Consider the following 18,173-nt stretch of genomic DNA (forward strand, 5'->3'; position numbering starts at 1 on the left):
TCTGACTTTGTATAAGGTAGCTCCCCATGCTTCCTGATCAAGGAAAACTTGATACAACTTGCTTCTTCTCTGAAGCCCGTCTGCCTGTAGCTGGCAGACAGACCACTGGCAGCAGCACCCGCCAGCAGTGGGGTCTGTTGCCAGTTAGCAGGCCATCCAAGCTGAATACCATCACCCTCCATGTGTGGTGGCTGACCATGGGCTTCACAAGCCTTCTGTTTCTGCTACCTGGAACTACAAAAGCAAGAGGGCTGGTCGGGTCCTACAGGATCACACTACAAGGCTGGTGGGCTGTGGTCGACTTAATAATGCAGGAACAACATGTTACTATAGCAGTTGGATTTTTTTTTTTAATACCAGAAACCATTTGTGCCATGTGGTATGACAAGTAAGTGACATTTACACACCTAGGGGAAATTCCAAACATGCTACGTTAAGGGCTGTCTCTCTGTGTGGTTTAACCAGCCATCAGCGGGCTTGTAGCTGGATTGGCATCATGACACCAGTGGAGGAGGGAGTGTTTAACCCATTACCCCTGCACTGTGCTCCTGCTGAAAATGGCTCCCCAAATCTGCTGTTTGCCCTAGGAGGGAAGATGGGGGAAGTGGGGAGAGGTTTACATTTTAAAGCCACCACCACCTGTGCTCTGGTCAGGGTGGTAGGGGCCTGGAAATCATGCTGCATGAACACATTTGTTTTTTCATTATGCAGTTACCTTTTGTCCCAGGACAAAACAACAACAATGCTACAATAGTGGCAACACAACGTTAGGTGCTGCTTAAAGCAAAAAGGAGGAACAGTGGATCCCTCCCTCCCATGCTTATAGGGGACTAGAAGTTGATATCAATGCCAGACTAATTAATATAAAAGAAAACACCATGAACGTGTGAACAAGGATGGTATTTGGACCACTCTGTGGCGAAAGTACAGGAAAACTCCTGAGCAAGGCCCAAAGCAACTGCCTTCAATGGGTTAACACAGGATGTATGTGTAATTTGGCACACACTATGTATAAACAGGAAAGGAGCTGAAATGGCTGGCTGCACTTCAAGAACATATACTCTTCAGTGAAAGATATTTCCCTCCAAAGGCTAATGAGGTAATCTGAGTCATGCTGAGTTCCCGCCCAGGCAGAAATTCCCCTACATCATGACCAGCTTGATTGCAGTGACCTATTCCCAGGGAAGCAGGAGCTGTTTGTGTGCCATCAGCTGATAAGCAAGGGTTAAATCCTGCTTAGTTCAGCAGCATTCAATGCAACCCCCTTCCTGATTCTGGAAGGGATTTGCATCAAAAGTCCTGCTAAAATGGAGTGGGGTGGAACTTGTTTTAGCAAGTTTTGCTTGCTGCCACTTGTCAAATTTGGTCCATGGCGCTGATCCTGATAAGGTTGTGGCCCAAGGTGCCAAAAAGATTCCCCACCTCTTCATTATAATATTCTAAACCTAAGTATATAGAGTTTTATTTGACAGTGGCCCAGAAAGCCTATCCCATTCTGGTCACTCAGTGAAATCCAGATGGAGTATCTGCCACCTATGTCCAGACTATTTATAATATTAAAAATTAGTGGAAATTCTTATATACCCATTGGAATTTCCCCCCTGCTGTTGCTGACAGGACACACAATTTTATTAGTGAATGAGCCCTCCATATATACATACACAGCCACACAGGGTGAAAAGCAGGGTTAGCCAGAGTTCCTGGTTGTGTGGAGGAACACCTATGTGTTCTGCAAGCATATAGGGCTCCTTTGCACAAATGCCAAATGTGTGGCTGACAAGAACATCAGTGTTGCAGGTGCATGGCTCTCTCATGTTCAGTGTGGGTGTTGTCTGAACACTCCTTTACTGAACTACAATTAGATTGCAGCAGCTGGACCGCAGCAAGTGCAGTCTTGAAACACATGTGGGGATTGGGAAAGGATGGGTGTAGCCACTGCCAGTTAGGCAAATGCAAGAGATTAATGAGTGCTTAGGCAGCAAGTTTTCAGAACTTCCCTTTGCTCTAAACTCAAGAACCCTTCTTTGGCTGTGCAGACGGGATATTGAAAACCTGCTTGTAGTCATTTGGGTCGCTGCACAGCTGCCTGCATGGAAAAGCAACAGAAAGCAGCACAGCCTTGCCATGTCTGGAAACGTCTGATATATGGAGGACATGTACACAATATAAAACCCTCTCAGCCACATTAAGGTTGCTGGATAGATTCCAAGGTTTCATCTGCTGCTGTATGTGCTTCTTGAGTGTTTTGGTACTCACAGAAACCTCAGACAGATGTCAGCGATATCTCGCCAAACAGATAACAAAGCTGGGCAGCCAAGTTATTTCACGGCTATAGTGACATGTTCTGGCCAATGCATTCTTTTTGAGAACCAGACCAAACTGAGCCCTTGGTCATCTGGCTAACTGCAAAGGGAATGCTGTATAGCATTCTCCCCAGGAGGGTGTGTCCGTGGGACAGGAAGAACGAGGCAATGGGCAATTCCCCAGTGCTTCCCCCCACTGAGCTTATGAGCCCTGCCCTCCATTCCTCTCCCTCAACAGTCATTCACAGCTGTTTGTTTTTTTTAAGTTGATCAATTTTCATATTTCTTTTTTTGGAATGGGTTTGGATAAACCCACTCCAGACAGATTAGCTAACTGTATGCTTAGCCTCACTTTCCAGCATAGCTCAGGGGTCCAAATACCCTGGATTATTTTGGTTTTTTTAAATAAAAAATTATGTTGCGGTTTGCTTGTTCTGTACCTCCCAACCAACTTATCTTTTGGTTTATATAATTACTACTTGTTGTTAACTCATGAATATGCCTCAGATTTGGGCTTCCTTTTTGTAAAAAAAGAAAAGAAAGAAAAAGGCAGGTATAGATTGAAGTGTGACATTGAAGTGCATCACAAGCAAAGGAAGGAAGATGTCCTGCATAACCAGAGTTCCTTTCCTGAACTGTTTTTACCACAGGACAACTAAGGAAAGAAAGAAAGAGAGAGAGAGAGAGAGAGAGAGAGAGAGAGAGAGATATTTTGGATGGGCTGAGATGATTTAAGTTCTCTATTTGTAGCAAGCATCTAGTGACTCAAAACAGACACTGAAAGAGTTCTGAAGGGGTTAAGAAATAAGAGGTTGTTATTGCAGGAAGTTCTTATATTTGGAATAATATCCTCCCAAAGGAACATTTTGATATTTTCTTGGGATCAAGGAGTCCATATACAGTATACTGTACATGACTAAACACCAACAGTAGTGACAGGAAAGCAACAGCTTTAAAAGAATGCATTGTTGCACTTGCTATCTGATAACTATTAAGGAGTCTGGGGTCTGGATGGAAGATGGTTACGGGGTCAGAATGAGTGTTTAATGTTCCTTTATGGTCAGTGAGCAAGCTGTGCCAGCCACATCATTTGTTACTTTTTGGAAATAACTGATAAAAGCCCTAGGATTGCTAGGTCTGACATAGCTGAAGAGTCTCCTTGAATGTAAGGAAGACAACTCATCTTCTTACCCATCCCAACTAAAGGTACAGGCTAGTTGGTATAGGTGTGTCTGTGAAGCAAACAATAGAGCTGTGTTTTGTAGATAGTTGGAAGGGAGAGCTAAGAGTTAGCCGTGATCTCTAAAAGCATATTGAGGTGCTGCTGGAATGTCTCTTGGGGGATCTGATTAAGGGCAGGAGATTTGTTGTTTGTAGGAGTGCTTACTCCATGTACAACCAAACTTCACAGAAATGTCTGTGAATCTATGGATCTCTTATCCAAAAGGCAGCCAAGCACCTTTGACTTTATTTAATTATTTGTCATTAAGATTTATAGCCCATCTTCCATTTGAGTTATCAGATTGGATAACTCCTCACTGCTCAGGAAAGTGGGGAGCATGAAACAATATATTGTTATTTAGCAGCAGAGTAGTATTACTTCTACAGCGTATCAACTGCTAAGCACCAGTAGAGCATAAAATGAGTCATGAAACAGTAGGGAAAAGGGCAGGGAGGGAGATTCATTAATTACATAGAGGTGGAAATCAAAGAGGTTATAAATCTGTGTGACACTAGTAGTAAAGTAGGGCAGAAAGTCTAAAATTGCATAACATTTGCAAGTGAAACATGGCTCTGCTCTAATGAACCCGACAGAACTGGATGTGGGATGTCAAGCTAAAAAGAAGGTGCTGCCAATGATGTGGGTTAGCCTTTGCCAACCTTGTACCCTCCAGCTCTTTTGGACTACAACTCTTATCGGCTGCAGACAGCACTGGAGTTGTGGCTCAAAATACCTGGAGGGCACCAGGTTGGTGAAGGATGATGTAGGTAGACCTTCTGTGTCAAGGAATGACAGTAGAACCCATGCCAGCCCTCGTACACAGATAGGGAAAGCTGCTGTGGACAACCATGAATGCCAAAATATATTTCTGCCCAAATTCCATGCCAGGATAGTGTAACCAGGTCCAGCAGGTCATGCGGCACAATGGCAGTTTCTTGGGCACCTCAGTTTCTTGGGCACCATGGATAAAAGTCAACCATTACAAGGTGCCAATGTGGAATCCTTCTTTCTCCAAGAAAGACAGATTCAAAGATGGTGAGAAAATTTAGCCAGGAGAGGAATAGGTCTTAACAATTCTGGCAAAACACATACAGTGGTACCTCAGGTTAAGTACTTAATTCATTCCGGAGGTCCATACTTAACCTGAAACTGTTCTTAACCTGAAGCACCACTTTAGCCAATGGGGCCTCCTGCTGCTGCCGTGCCGCCTGAGCACAATTCCTGTTCTCATCCTGAAGCAAAGTTCTGAACATGAAGCACTATTTCTGGGTTAGCGGAGTCTGTAACCTGAAGCGTATGTAACCTGAAGCGTATGTAACCTGAGGTACCACTGCACTCTGTTTTAATCACTGCATTACACAACACACAATGCACTCAAGAGGTAATCAGGAAAGTGGCGTTGGACGCTTGCACATCAAGGCTTCTCTTTCTTTGCATCTGCCCTGCAGCCATCCAGGCACTCCCAAAATCTGCTTTCGAGGGTTGGGAGACCCTCTGGAGCAGATTTTGGGGGTATGCTGGAGGGGAGGGGGAGAAGAAAAACCAGAATCCCGGTTGCTGAAATGGATTTCCATCGCACCAGCAGGAAGAAATAATTGAAGCTCTCCCATTAATCCCAAAGCTGAGTATATAAAACTATTTATGATATGCAATTTATTTGACAAAAAACACAAAAAGATATTCACAATCTTAAACAATCAGTTAAATATAATACAATAGGTAAACAGGCTCAAGCATGACCTGTTCCGAAAGCACAAGTTTCTCCCTGTGTGTCTGCTGTACGTGGCTCCCATGTCACTCCTACCATATTTAGATTTGTTCACCCAAAATATGATGCGTTGCCTGTATCTCAGGTTGAAATCACTCTGTTGGCCTATGGCTTTTCTGTTTACTGACACAGTACAGTTAAAGCAGAGAACTCACGGCTCCATGATTTACTTTAGAGTCCTGTGTTAATCCATCCACCAAGCTCCCCCCCCCCCGCCCCTTCTCCTTGGTTTACTACAGTCTCTTCCAACTCGTGATAGCAGCATGGCCTCTGAGTGACCCCAGATTAATGTAAATATTTGGCTTTCATTGGAAGGAAATGTGACATACATTTGGGATGGAAGCTATCCAGAGGCTGCAGGCTTTGGAGGCAGCCTTGTGGGAAAGCAGGCACTGTGGTGGCCTCTGCAAAGTATTTCGCTGCTGAGTGTTTCAGAATTCTCATCCCCCCCGCCCCGCTCTTTACTGCAGCAAAGAGCAGCTTTCAGGCTACAGCAGCTTGACTTTCAAGTGCTAAATGAGCTGTTTTTCCAGGGGGCAGCCAAATAATTCTCCATATGCTGGCCAGACACAAGAGACTGGAGGGCTCTTTGCTGGGCGTAGTGTGCACCAGGGAAAATAGCTTCAGAAAGAGATAGCATCTCTGGCTGCTGTTGCCGGGGAAACTGAAGATGCACTCACATGAACAAAGGCAGCAAATGTCCTTCTTCGACATTCCTGAAGGGATTATTCAAGAAGCACATGGCTTCAATACTGCCTCCTCACTGCTTGAGGGAATCCAGGCAGTTCAGGCAGCACCAATAAAAGATAAGCAGCACGAAAGGAAGTAACCTGTCCAGGGCTTTGGTGCTACCACAACCAGTTGAGACTCATGGTTGCTAAGCCTTCTCATCTGCTCTGACCAGCCACAGTCAGACTACAAGTTGATTGTGGGTTATGGAGATGTGGACTGAGCCTCTGCTTCAAAATGCCTCTGTGCGCAAGAGCACTCATTCCTCCTTTTCTCATCCAAGTGGATTGTGTTCAGTCATAGGAGTCTCTTCTGTGCTTTGTTGGCACAGCTCAGTGGCAGAGCATCTGCTCTGTATGCCGAAAGTCCTAGGTTTTGGGAAAAACTCCTGTCTGAAACCCAGTTGAGCTTCTGCCAGTCAGTGTAGACAGCAGTGAGCTAGATGGACCAGTGGTCTAACTCTGTATAAGGCAGCTTCCTATGGGCCGTATCCAATACTGCTGTTCCAGTTGTGCAACAAACATCTGTTTGCACAGTGTAACTTCTATCTCTTCCCCCCTCCCCCTTAGTATTCCCTCAAATCTGCTCCAGAGGAACCAAATCTGCTCCCATGGAACCAATTTTGGAGATGTATAGGGAGAGGAGATGGAGATGAAGAGGAAGAGGAAGTTCCTGTTGTGTGAGAGGAATGCTGGATGCAACCCTTCGTTCCTAACCCATTTCATATGCACCCACCTGGACCCTGAGCTCATCCTCTTAGGCCCTCTTTCGTGTCCCTCCTCCTCAAGAGATCCAGAGGGTGACAACATGAGAATGCAGTGGCTCCCTGTTTGTGGAATGCTCTCCCCAGGGAAGTTTGCCTGGCGCCTTCATTACACACCTTTAGGCGCCAGGCAAAAACATTCCTTTTTAAGCAGGCTTTTGATTGACCTGATCAACATCCTATACCCTTTTAAAATGTGCCTCTTTTTGGAGGGTATTATTGGGTTATTGTTTTTATTTTTATTTTATATATTATGATCTTTCTTGGGAACCTGAGACTTCCAGGTGAAGCACGATATATAAATTCAAACAAACAAACAAATCCTTCTGCATACTCCACTTTTTAAAGTCATAATATCCGTTGCTAACCCATTACGTACTGCCCACATCAGTAGGTGGAGTTTGAAGGAAGGTATCCGAGTTATGTTTTTCTGTCCCCTCCCTTCCCTCCCAATAATCACTTATTTCTCACACTCCTTTACCTTTTCATGTTCTGCACAGATACTTCTATACCTCTGTGTACCTTCATTGGGGGCCGGGGGAATCCCAGCAATTGTGCAAGTGCAAATTTCACCAGTCTTACCTAGCCAGTTCTGTTTCACAGTGGGCAAAATGGTGTGTGGGAGATCCATTTCTTTAGTTTATTTTTTAATAATGAGGTATTGCATAAGAGTGTACAAGTGATACAGTGGTCTTGTGCAAGACCTCAGTATTAACTTTAAACAAAACAAAATAAAAAGCCTGACCTGTGTAATTGTGATTACAATCTTCCACATAACCTCCCACATTACCTGTAGAAATCTTGAGAGAATATCTCTTTCAAACTGAGCATGTAGCAATCAATGGAAAGGTTTTTTTCCCTTTGGTACTGTGGACCACCAGAGGCAAAATGGTTATGTTGTGCTCACATAAGGAGCAAGCAGAAATAGAATCATAGTTGGAAGGAACCCAAGGGTCATCTAGTCCAGTGTTTCCCAAACCTGGGTCTCCAGCTGCTTTTGGACTACAGTTCCCATCATCCCTGACCACTGGTCTTGCTAGCTAGGGATGATGGGAATTGTAGTCCAAAAAAACCATGGAAGACCCAAGTTTGGGAAACATTGATCTAGTCCAACCCAGCAATGCAAGGGCAATAGAGAAAATCCACTGAAATGTCACAACATATGACAAACTGCCTATTCCGAAAAATGCAATAATGAGTTTCCACACCAGCAATGACTGCAGATACATAATGGGTTCCTGGATTTTCTGTGGAAAGGGGAAAAAAATCAGATTAATTGTTAAAAAAAACACCCAAAAAACCAAAACTTATGGGCTGGCATTTTGATAACAGCACATGTGGATACTACAAAAAACTTGTCAGTGGAAACAGCACTGATTCCACAATAAACTGTTTGGAGGTTCCTTTTTATGGTTATCTTTCAGTAAAAAAGCTGAGCTAAACATACTCAAGATGGAAACACATATGAATCCATGCTCAACAGGTGGTTAAAAGACATACATTTTCTGCTGAAGTAATTGTGATTTTTTTCTGACAATGCAAGTGGGAAATGGTTTAAATACCCTTTGACTGTGTACAAGAAGAGGCAGATATGACATTCAAAGCCAGACCTAAATTTAGAGTACTGGTTTTTTCTTTTCCAGGGCTTATGCTATTTCACAAAGGGAAGGTGATGGTGTTCAGGGATATCTGGGAGTCATGCCCTCTGTTCTGGAAAACCTAATCCCAGATATATGCTGCTATCTTTGTGGTGACTCAGTCATGAGAAAAGTGCACAGGCACGTGGACTAACACATGATTTCACTGAGTTTTTACATTAAAAACAGGTTGCAATCCTTGCTGATCTTTGTCCCAAAGTAAGCCTTCATGCAAAAGGGATGCAGGTTGTTAAGTTGTGGGCGAACATATCAGACGACACAGCAATTCTTCAACAGCTCTTGTTTATTCAGAGGCCAGAATAGAATAGAACTGAGGAGCTCAGTCAGCCTGCTTATATAGAGCTCCAGGACAGTGTAACTGTTGCAACTTTCTAAAACTATCCAATCACTGAACGTCACTTTCGATCCTTCATTTGCATACAAACTATCCAATCACTGAATGTCACCTTCGATCCTTCATTTGCACAACTATCTACAGTATCCTCCTGCTGGCCCAGGGTGAGAACTTCAGTACATAACACGGGTGATGCTGTGGCCTAAACCACAGAGCCTAGGGCTTGCTGATTAGAAGGTCGGCGGTTCGAATCCCTGCAACGGGGTGAGCTCCCGTTACTCGGTCCCTGCTTCTGCCAACCTAGCATTTCGAAAGCCCGTCAAAGTGCAAGTAGATAAATAGGTACTGCTCTGGCGGGAAGGTAAACGGCATTTCCGTGTGCTGCTCTGGTTTGCCAGAAGCGGCTTAGTCATGCTGGCCACATGACCCGGAAGCTGTACGCCGGCTCCCTCGGCCAATAAAGCGAGATGAGCGCCGGATCCCCAGAATCATCTGCGACTGGACCTAACGGTCAGGGGTCCCTTTACCTTTACCTTTAAGCCTTCACGCAGGTACAGGAAAAGGTTACGCTGTTTTTAAGCAATGCAAGTCATGATAACAACCTGTGCATAGTCAAGTGAGAATATTCACATTATGTTATATATGGGCCGTCGCTTCATTAGCTAACTACGAATATAAAAATGTTTCAAGCAGACATGTTTGAGGGGCGTGAAGCCCTGTAGTACCCCCTGAGAAAGAAATGCTGCCCCAGAATGCATTTAATGTTCAATCTGCAAGGAGTTAGAGCTTCACAAACCATGGACTAACAAAAGCTAGGCTAGACTTGGCAAGAGGTGTTTGTACAAGGACAGCTGGAAAATATCCTCCTTCTTTTTCTGTTTATCAACAGGATATTGATGCTTGAAGACTGCTCCTTGTGAAGACTCCTTTTCCTTGACAGAATAATAAGCAAACAAGTCTTAGCCTGCTGCCTGTAGGGAAATGGGTTTTGTTATGGAAGGAGAGCGCCCTGCGCTAAAACAACAAACAGAAGAATGGCTGTGTTTGTTTTTCCATATGCTGGAGGTGAGGGTGCAGCCACCACAGGCCTGCCTTCATATCCTCTCCAACTGACAGAGGAGGGTGAGGCAGAGACATATACAAACAGAAAGACTTTCCTGAAGTAATTTAATAGAGGATGATATTCCTTAATCCTTCCTATATAGATGGCCTCACCCAGCCCGTATAAAAACATTGTATACATGAACTCTGACACAGATGTTCCTCCATGCTTACAAACCTAATTCACAGGCTTGTTTCCTCACCAAGCCTAAGTACCTGATTTAATTATTGCACAAAATAGTCGCTCATGATATGCCTGGCTCACACCCAAGATAAGCCACTAACGTGTATCTTCTTTGATGGTCAAAAGCACATTCATTATAATAACTATGCAAATATGCATTTCAGACTATGCACCACAATTTTTTTTTAAATCAAAAAAAAATGTGCTACAATCTTCTAAATAAATTAAAGCATCTTATATAATTCAAACTATAAAAACGTAATAAAGCATAAATAATTCAATGACTTCAATTACACTATAACAGTACAAAATACAATTTAAAAGAATAATAAATTGAATTGGCAGTGGGCAATCTTTTTGTAAGGGACGCAGGTGGCGAAGGGACGCAGGTGGCGCTGTGGGTTAAAGCCTCAGCGCCTAGGGCTTGCCGATCGAAAGGTCGGCGGTTCGAATCCCTGCGGCGGGGTGCGCTCCCGCTGCTCGGTCCCAGCGCCTGCCAACCTAGCGGTTCGAAAGCACCTCCGGGTGCAAGTAGATAAATAGGGACCGCTTACCAGCGGGAAGGTAAACGGCGTTTCCGTGTGCGGCTCTGGCTCGCCAGAGCAGCGATGTCACGCTGGCCACGTGACCCGGAAGAGTCTCCGGACAGCACTGGCCCCTGGCCTCTTAAGTGAGATGGGCGCACAACCCCAGAGTCTGTCAAGACTGGCCCGTACGGGCAGGGGCACCTTTACCTTTACCTAATCTTTTTGCAACTGGCAGTTCCATTCGCTCAGGGACTGCGTGCTGGATGGGGGAGGCCAAATTATGCACATCCACACTCTTTTTCCTGTCACTTCTATTTATCAACATATTTCTATCCCACTCACCACCCTTGGCCAGTTGCATAAACCTGCTGCTACTCTAGGCAGATTTCAGGATCTTCTTTGGCTGGTTGGGTAATGGTGGTGGGAGGGTTCAAAGGTGGAGCAAGTAAAAGCATGTGTGGGCTTCTTAAGAAGTCCTCAGGTCTGTTTCTGATATTTTACACCCCTTAGCCTTTTATCTCTTTCCTTCTAACTTGAGGGAGGCTCTTGATTGGCATAGGAAGGCATGCTGGAATAATAATAATAATAATAATAATAATAATAATAATAATAGATTTATTTATACCTCACCCATCTGGCTGGGTTTCCCCAGCCACTCTGGGTGGCTCCCAACAGAATATTAAAAACATGATAAAACATCAAACATTAAAAACTTCCCTAAACAGGGCTGCCTTCAGATGTCTTCTAAAAGTCAGATAGTTGTTTATTTCCTTGACATCTGATGGGAGGGCGTTCCACAGGGCGGGTGCCACCACCAAGAAGGCCTTGTTCCCTGTGACCTCACTTCTCACAGGGAGGGAACGCCAGAAGGCCCTCGGAGCTGGACCTCAGTGTCCGGGCTGAACAATGGGGGTTGAGATGCTCCTTCAGGTATACTAGGCCGAGGCATAGGCTTCAGACCCCAACTGCAAATGCATATTCTCTTAGGAGCAAGATCTGTTTCTCCAAAGTTCACTTTGTCATCCATGTACACAAAAGTCTGTTCTTATAGGTCAGAGGAAAAAGATTGCAGATGAACAAAAGTCTGCCTATTGTAATTATTCAGGCATATGTTTCTGGCAATACTTGAAATGTAGCTTTATTTTTCCCTCTTGCAAAATATGGTATGTCTGATTGAATTACAGTAATTAGCCCTATGGGTGCACCTATAGATATAAATGAACATATACACTTCTATGTTGTGGGTCTTGCTTCTGCACCCATTTTGGTTAGTTCCAGAGACGTTGGAACAGGCCAGACAGTAAATTTTCCTTACCCCAGTGCAACACAATTAAACTTATTAAAATGATAATAAAAGGCACCTCTATCTTTGTGATGTCCTTTGGAGAGAGGCCAGACTTGCATACCAGACTGGTACATTGCCTATCTGGAACCAATATGGTTATGTCTCTTGTTATAAAAAGAAAACCTTGAATTGGTCTGACTTTTATCAATCCAGCTTTGTAGGTTAGTTAAATAAAGAAGTTTGGTTCACATCTGAGCACAAGTATCAGAGTTGAAAATAGCATTTGCTCTGAAGACAACACATTCTTGTATAATTTAGGTTTTGATAATATGTTGCTGTAACTTCTGTCCAGATATGTTTTTTAAAAATAGCAATTGTTTGCATTTGATATAGTTTTATTAGACGTTGCTAATTTTATTTTGTTTTCATGATAGTAGATTATGTTTAGTCAAAATAATGGCAGAAATTGCGGTGTATGCATTTTTTTCATGTACTGTACAGTAGTTGAATATTTTGTGGAGTATAGTCTTGTTTTTATTTGATAACTGAGAAAGAAAATCTCATTGAAAGGAAAAAGGGATATAAATGTCTTCACCTTTCAGCATCGATCACTCTTTTAGGAGGCCCATATCACCTTACGCTTGCATCCTAGCCTTGTTGCTTCAGCTAATTCTAATTTAATTAGGGTTTCTCAGCTCTGCATCAGTAGTAAATACTTTAGATTTGTAACTTTATCTTGCATTTTAGAATGTTTCTAACCTTGTTCATCTTCTTTTCGGTAATGCTTGAATAAGTCCTACTGAGAAAAGGAAATGTATTTGGTATAAAATTTTCCGTGGGCTGATATGAAGGAGGACTAATTGTCTCCCTTAACACTGGAGTAGTTGTAGAGGGAACTGAGATGAAAAATCTAATTGTCAGACTTGGTGTCTGCTGCATGGAACTCAGGCTCAGATTTCCCCTTTGGATGGAGCAAAATTGTCAAATCTGCAGAATGCCTCTCACCTCTGAGTGACCACAGCCAAGAGTCTACACACATTTGGGATTAATCAGGGAGAAGGGCTTTCAGGTCAGCGGTCATAGTTTGCTTGATGGTTTAAGGCTCTGCACATCTCACTGAAGACAGGAGAAACACACTTTACTTATGGTTAATTACTGCAGGCAAGCCTGAATTACAAGAATTGCCAGTGCCAATGACTTCTTTCTCAAACCATCTTTCTGTTCTCTCCCAGTGTTATGGGAAGAGCAGTTCTAATGTCAGCCTGGGCAGCAGCCTGAGAATCTGATCCCTGGGTGGATCAATGGGTGGATCCAGTTGATCCAAAACTACCAGTGCCCCACCCAAAATGCCCTGTTCTGGAGTTTTCCACTGGCCACCATTAGCAAGAGAACCACTGGCAATAGCTTCATGCCTGATCAGGGGAAACTGGGGGCCGTGCCACAGCAGAGTGTCCTGGACAGCACATTTCTCCACTGATGGAGGCCAGCAGAGTCTCTCTCTCTCTCTCTCTCTCTCTCTCACACACACACACACACACACAGCACCACCAGCGATGGTGTGTGGGTTTTAGGATTGCACTGTTCGATTTTAATACTTCAGATATTTATTACCAAGTGTTATAGCAAAGACCAACTATTCTGTGGAATTGTTCATGTCAGGATGATGCTCCTATTCAGAGGATTACATGCAGAAGATGATAAAGGGAGCAGTGGGGAAGGGAGATACTGTTGGGCGGGGAATGGAATCCAGGTCCCTGTGAACTCTGCTCCTCCCCCCAACTTTCAGGGACTTGATGACCAGCTATTTAGTCATTTCCTCTTAAGATGCTTCCAAAGTGCGTTACCATGTTTTATGGGGCTTTATGGTTTTGTCTGCTATCGTAATATTTTCATATCTGTGTGTATCTATGCAATGTGGCATTATCTTTTTGTGAATCGCTTAGAGGCTGTTTTGGTATATAAATATATGAAATAAGTTAAAAGTAAAATAACCAGTAAAAACAATTTGTTACTCCTACTAATAGTAATAATAAGTAAATAACGGGACTGTGCAACTTACTTTAAACCCACTTTAAACATGCAACTGTCAAACTGTGATGACAGAGTGATCAGCAGATGCACAAATGTATACAGATATCATTCTACGGCTACGCAAATGCATCTTGTACAGGAGGGCATAATCTTGTCCATGCAGAGGCCAGCTTTGTGAATTGCATTTCTAATATAAAAGTTATGCAACAAACACAAATTTACCACTACATAGCATACAGATACATGTAGCAGGTTTAGGTTGCAGGTTCCTGCCATCAATACACAGAATGCCAATCAAACATTTGTTCTCGGTATCTTTTCTCCTGTTCAGTGGTAGATGGGAAGCAACTGATAAAGAGGATGGCTTTTAATGGAGGAAAACACTAGAAAGGAAAGCATTAAGAAATTGTGTCCTCTCACCACCATATGGGCCTCCTCCTCTTTTAGGTTACATCTTTTTTTAAAAGAATCTAGGGGGAAAACTGCATGCAACTTGGTATCACGTGAAATTCATCCTTCTGCGGTTGGTCAGGTATGTTTGTATGCTTCTTTCGTTTAACACAGACATAAGCACATACAGTGGTACCTTGGGTTACATACACTTCAGGTTACATATGCTTCAGGTTACAGACTCTGCTAACCCAGAAATAGTGCTTCAGGTTAAGAACTTTGCTTCATGATGAGAACAGAAATCATGCGGCGGTGGTGTGGCGGCAGCAGGAGGCCCCATTAGCTAAAGTGGTGCTTGAAGTTAAGAACAGTTTCAAGTTAAGAACGGACCTCCAGAACGAATTAAGTACTTAACCTGAGGTACCACTGTACAGTCATACCTCAAGTTGAATGTGCTTCAGGTGCACGGAGCGCGTTACTTCTGGGTTTCACCGCTTGCACATGCGCAGATGCTCAAAATGATGTCACGCGCATGCGCTGAAGTGGCAAAACACAACCTGCGCACGAGCGCCACCGTGCCTTATGTTCCATTCAGGATGCGAACGGGGCTCTGGAACGGATCCCATTCGCATCCTGAGGTACCACTGTACTTTATTCATTGATTTATTACATGCCTATTCCATCTTTCCTTTTCAGAGTTCATGCCCAGCATACATGCTCCTCTGCCCGCCCTCACTTTATTTTCACAGTAACCCTAGATTAGAGTCAAAGATAATGAGTACCTTAAGGTCACCCAGCGAACTTCATGGCTGGCTGAGGATCTATACACAGGTCTCCCTGCATCCAGTTCAATACAGTACTCTAATGACTGTGCTACGTTGGCCCATTGCGTCATTCTGTGCCTGAACGCATTTCTTGAAGCCACATCTCAAGCAACTGTAACTCCACCCCACTGCTTACCTTCCACTGCAAAGGGATTTTGCTACTGCCCCACCACCTGTCTTATAAAAAAGGCTACAAATTTTCAGACCTCTGGGATTAAAAGGAATGAGGGACTTGTCACCACCTTGGCATGAGACTTCCCCAATGGGAGGCAACAAGGTGGTGGGAGGGGAGTTCAGCGCACTTTGAAATGCAAATTATTTCACACTTTGGTGTTATGACTAATTCAGTTCTAAAATGAGCAGTGAGTTATAGCATGTTAATGGCAATGAGAGATGAGCCAACAAGACACCCCAGAGGGTTTGTGAGTGACAGAAACCATCCCTCAGCACTTCTGCATAACTAAAAGCTGTCTGGATCAATAGAAAGACTCCAGTTACAAGAAAGGGGGCATCTTAAAAATAACTTGTTTTGCCTAACAAGTGTTTTCTAAAATTAGATATGGAAAGTCACTGTGATTTTCCCAGTAAGAACAAGTCTGTGAGAATTGGCGGTTGAATAAGGATAACTGGGAAGTTATTGATTTTTACCTCTTTTTAGAATGAGTCTCCGGTAACCTGACTTTTTGCCACAATCAGGTGTTGTTACAATGCAGGAATGTAGAAAGTGGAGTTTTCCAAGGGTCAGTATTGAGACCAGTGCTTTTTAATATGTTCATAAATGATTAATAGTCAAGCAGTGAGGTAGCCAGGTTTGCTGATGATGCCAAATTGTCCAGGGTGGTTAAAACAGAAAGGGATTGTAGAAATCTCAAAGGATGTCTCAAAACTGGGTGAATGGGCAGTAAAATGAAAAATGGAATTCAGTATGAACAAATGTAAAGTGATGCACAGTGGGGCAAAAAAATCCTAATTTCACACATACACTCATGGGGTCTGAATTGCTGGTGACTGACCAGGGATGAAACACCTTAGGGTTGTAGGAAAGAGGTCAATGCAGATGTCAGCCCAATGTGTAGCAGCTGTGAAAAAGGCAAATTCCATGCTAATAAATGTTACGAAACGAACTCAAATAAAACTGCATAGGAAATAAAACTCTGGCTCTATTGAAACACCTTTGTTGTATTTCTTAATCAATACTGTTTTGTCTATAGTAAAAGAGAAGAAATTGCAAAGTAGTCGAGGAAAATTTTCTCATTGCCAACTTTCTCCTTGAGTACTCGCTAAACAGCCCAATCCTGCAAACTGCTAAACAAATGCTAGCAGCTAGGGCTGTCAGCTGGTTAAAGATTTTTAGCTGATTATACAGTGTTAAAATTTGTTAGTTATCAATAGATTGAACTTGCATAAATTAATATATGTGAAGTGAACACTCTGAAGTTTTAATCTTAGGCAAGGTGCCATATAAAAAACTAGGATGAAGCATCCTAGGTTTCTCAGTGTTTACAAGTGAAAGTCAAATTAGTGATCAGTCATGCTCTATAAGCTGAATGCTTTAATTTCTGCATACAATGGTCTTCATCTTTCACTGCAATATGGGAAGTGCCCATATTGCACTCGCTGAATGGTTCAGATACTGTATGTGCATGTAGCAACACGTGTAAGGCCCATTTTGGAATGAACACTGAAAATACACAATATGAATGCCATTTGGCAGGGCAGATAATAGAATCATAGAACCATAGAGTTGGACGGGATCACGAGGCTCATCCAGTCCAACCCTCTGAAATGCAAGAAACTCTTGCCCAATGTGGGGCTTGTAGCCATGACCCTAAGATTAAGAGTCTCATGCTCAACTGATGGATGGTATGATTATGTTTCATTCCAGATATTAACAGCACCTCAAATTTATGAGCTCCAGTAATTATGATTTATGAACCAAGCAAAGCTTCTACTTAATTTAGAAAACAGGCAAAGCCCTTGCCCAATTCATGAACTCTGAAATACTCCCCCCCCCCCCATTCATAAAAGGCTTTACTTATTACATGGTTTAAGCAAATCCATTGCTGCTCTCATGAATTAGGCTGAAGCGCTGCTTAAATCATGCACAAATTTCACAAATTAGGTCAAAGCACAGGCCACTTCCCGGAAAACACAATATTCTTATCCATTTCACTGGTTAAGTGGTTTTACCCATTTACTGTCAACATTTAATGTAGCATAATGAAAACTTAAGTATTTGTGAGGTTAAAGACATTTCCCTTTTCTTGCCCTGGCATGTGAAATAGTAGCACACAATGTTTCATGCAGCAAAGCAAGATTACCATCTTTGTTGTGGGTTGTTCAGTCCTCCACTACAACTCAGTGATGCATTTGTGTTGTATACATTTGGGTTCCCTTAGAGGGGAAAGCATCTCAAGGAGATATAATTGCAAAGAAGCAGGATTTCTAAACATACACTTCTGTGTAGCATGTAGGCTCTTAATCACGTTTCCCTTTCTGCATGGAAGTGAATTGGCATTAGAGAGCCCTCAGAGTCCATGACAACCAATGATGTGGGGAAATGAGGACAGAGAGACAAAGCAGATGGGGAGTGGAAGGATATGACGGTCTACTCAGAAAACTATCTGTCAATGCCCTGGGTCACAAAATATTTATTATATGTGTACCCTGCCATTCCTTCCAAAGGAATCCAGAGCAGAAAACAACAGAGGAATAAAACAATACAACTGAAAATAAAATATGAAAAACAGTTAAGAACATCTAAAAACCTTATCTCCAGTGGCCTGGTTTGCACATAATGCTAAGTTATGGTTAAGATTATTCATACTTAATGTTAACCATGGGCGCCAACTCTAAGGGTCCCAGGTCCCTTCAGTGCCCCCAATCAAATATTTGTGGGGGCTCCCCTTCCCAGTTGATAGGCATTGTTGCCTTTCTTTCTTTTCCATGTTTAAACTTCATTTGCCAACCAGCTCTGTTAAGGAACTTGTAAAGGGTTGCTATATTGCAAGAGAGCTGGCATTGGGCAAAAACCTCAAACATCATTTCTGCCAA

At 43.0% G+C, this 18,173-nt stretch overlaps 1 long non-coding RNA gene across 10 annotated transcripts in view; it reads left to right on the forward strand.

The window, feature by feature from the left end:
- LOC307226738 overlaps window positions 1–18,173 on the forward strand; it is a 142,408-nt gene that overhangs the window by 44,027 nt on the left and 80,208 nt on the right. For 8 of the 10 annotated variants that reach the window (XR_013843551.1, XR_013843552.1, XR_013843553.1 and 5 more), the window contains exon 3: window positions 14,373–14,437. This is a non-coding gene — a long non-coding RNA (uncharacterized lncRNA). Of the gene's footprint in view, window positions 1–9,666; window positions 9,940–14,372; window positions 14,438–18,173 lie in introns of all 10 variants that reach the window. The other 2 variants (XR_013843550.1, XR_013843556.1) reach the window with 1 other exon arrangement.

This window comes from Podarcis cretensis (assembly GCF_951804945.1).
Source record: "Podarcis cretensis genome assembly, chromosome: 1".
NCBI lineage: Eukaryota > Metazoa > Chordata > Lepidosauria > Squamata > Lacertidae > Podarcis > Podarcis cretensis.